Here is a 3,030-nt window from a genome sequence, read left to right as displayed (position 1 = left end):
TAATAAGGGTACTAGGGTAGAGTGTAATATATTAGTGGAATGGTTATGAGAATGACTAACAAGTGACAACTTGTGTTTTAATGAAATTAGTACACTATATTTTTGTGAGAATAAAATTGCAGAAAATATGTAATTCCTTTACTAGATAGTAGTAGCAGTTAGTAAGAGGAATAATTTAATGTAATCTAAAAAATCTAAAAATTCGTAATAACGAGGGAAAAATTTCATATTGTAGAATTGTTTATTTTAACTTACAACTAACGTTAAGAAGAAATTAATATATTGTTATTTTAAGAGAATAAAATTGCGTAATATAGTTAATAAATTTAATAATAACTAACAGCTAATGTTATTAAGAGATGAATATATTGTTATTTTAAGAGAATAAAATTGCTTAATATAGTTAATAAATTTAATTAAAAAAATGAGGGTAATAAGGGTACTAGGGTAGAGTGTAATATATTAGTGGAATGGTTATGAGAATGACTTACAAGTGACAACTTGTGTTTTAATGAAATTAGTACACTATATTTTTGTGAGAATAAAATTGCAGAAAATATGTAATTCCTTTACTAGATAGTAGTAGCAGTTAGTAAGAGGAATAATTTAATGTAATCTAAAAATCTAAAAATTCGTAATAACGAGGTAAAATTTCATATTGTAGAATTGTTTTTTTAACTAACAACTAACGTTAATAAGAAATTAATATATTGTTATTTTAAGAGAATAAAATTGCGTAATATAGTTAATAAATTTAATAATAACTAACAGCTAATGTTATTAAGAGATGAATATATTGTTATTTCAAGAGAATAAAATTGCGTAATATATTTAATAAATTTAATTAAAAAAATAGGGTAATAAGGGTACTAGGGTAGAGTGTAATATATTAGTGGAATGGTTATGAGAATGACTAACAAGTGACAACTTGTGTTTTAATGAAATTAGTACACTATATTTTTGTGAGAATAAAATTGCAGAAAATATGTAATTCCTTTACTAGATAGTAGTAGCAGTTAGTAAGAGGAATAATTTAATGTAATCTAAAAAATCTAAAAATTCGTAATAACGAGGGTAAAATTTCATATTGTAGAATTGTTTTTTTTAACTAACAACTAACGTTAATAAGAAATTAATATATTGTTATTTTAAGAGAATAAAATTGCGTAATATAGTTAATAAATTTAATAATAACTAACAGCTAATGTTATTAAGAGATGAATATATTGTTATTTTAAGAGAATAAAATTGCGTAATATAGTTAATAAATTTAATTAAAAAATGAGGGTAATAAGGGTACTAGGGTAGAGTGTAATATATTAGTGGAATGGTTATGAGAATGACTTACAAGTGACAACTTGTGTTTTAATGAAATTAGTACACTATATTTTTGTGAGAATAAAATTGCAGAAAATATGTAATTCCTTTACTAGATAGTAGTAGCAGTAAGTAAGAGGAATAATTTAATGTAATCTAAAAAATCTAAAAATTCGTAATAACGAGGGTAAAATTTCATATTGTAGAATTGTTTCTTTTAACTAACAACTAACGTTATCAAGATATTAATATATTGTTATTTTAAGAGAATAAAATTGCGTAATATAGTTAATAAATTTAATAATAACTAACAGCTAATGTTATTAAGAGATGAATATATTGTTATTTCAAGAGAATAAAATTGCGTAATATATTTAATAAATTTAATTAAAAAATGAGGGTAATAAGGGTACTAGGGTAGAGTGTAATATATTAGTGGAATGGTTATGAGAATGACTAACAAGTGACAACTTGTGTTTTAATGAAATTAGTACACTATATTTTTGTGAGAATAAAATTGCAGAAAATATGTAATTCCTTTACTAGATAGTAGTAGCAGTTAGTAAGAGGAATAATTTAATGTAATCTAAAAATCTAAAAATTCGTAATAACGAGGGTAAAATTTCATATTGTAGAATTGTTTTTTTAACTAACAACTAACGTTATCAAGAAATTAATATATTGTTATTTTAAGAGAATAAAATTGCGTAATATAGTTAATAAATTTAATAATAACTAACAGCTAATGTTATTAAGAGATGAATATATTGTTATTTTAAGAGAATAAAATTGCTTAATATAGTTAATAAATTTAATTAAAAATGAGGGTAATAAGGGTACTAGGGTAGAGTGTAATATATTAGTGGAATGGTTATGAGAATGACTTACAAGTGACAACTTGTGTTTTAATGAAATTAGTACACTATATTTTGTGAGAATAAAATTGCAGAAAATATGTAATTCCTTTACTAGATAGTAGTAGCAGTTAGTAAGAGGAATAATTTAATGTAATCTAAAAATCTAAAAATTCGTAATAACGAGGTAAAATTTCATATTGTAGAATTGTTTCTTTTAACTAACAACTAACGTTATCAAGATATTAATATATTGTTATTTTAAGAGAATAAAATTACGTAATATAGTTAATAAATTTAATAATAACTAACAGCTAATGTTATTAAGAGATGAATATATTGTTATTTCAAGAGAATAAAATTGCTTAATATATTTAATAAATTTAATTAAAAATGAGGGTAATAAGGGTACTAGGGTAGAGTGTAATATATTAGTGGAATGGTTATGAGAATGACTAACAAGTGACAACTTGTGTTTTAATGAAAATAGTACACTATATTTTTGTGAGAATAAAATTGCAGAAAATATGTAATTCCTTTACTAGATAGTAGTAGCAGTTAGTAAGAGGAATAATTTAATGTAATCTAAAAAATCTAAAAATTCGTAATAACGAGGGTAAAATTTCATATTGTAGAATTGTTTTTTTTAACTAACAACTAACGTTAATAAGAAATTAATATATTGTTATTTTAAGAGAATAAAATTATGTAATATAGTTAATAAATTTAATAATAACTAACAGCTAATGTTATTAAGAGATGAATATATTGTTATTTTAAGAGAATAAAATTGCTTAATATAGTTAATAAATTTAATTAAAAATGAGGGTAATAAGGGTACTAGGGTAGAGTGTAATAT

Source organism: Wolffia australiana, chromosome 2, assembly GCF_029677425.1.
Source record: "Wolffia australiana isolate 7733 chromosome 2, ASM2967742v1".
Taxonomy (NCBI): domain Eukaryota; kingdom Viridiplantae; phylum Streptophyta; class Magnoliopsida; order Alismatales; family Araceae; genus Wolffia; species Wolffia australiana.
This window is presented reverse-complemented; position numbering follows the sequence as displayed.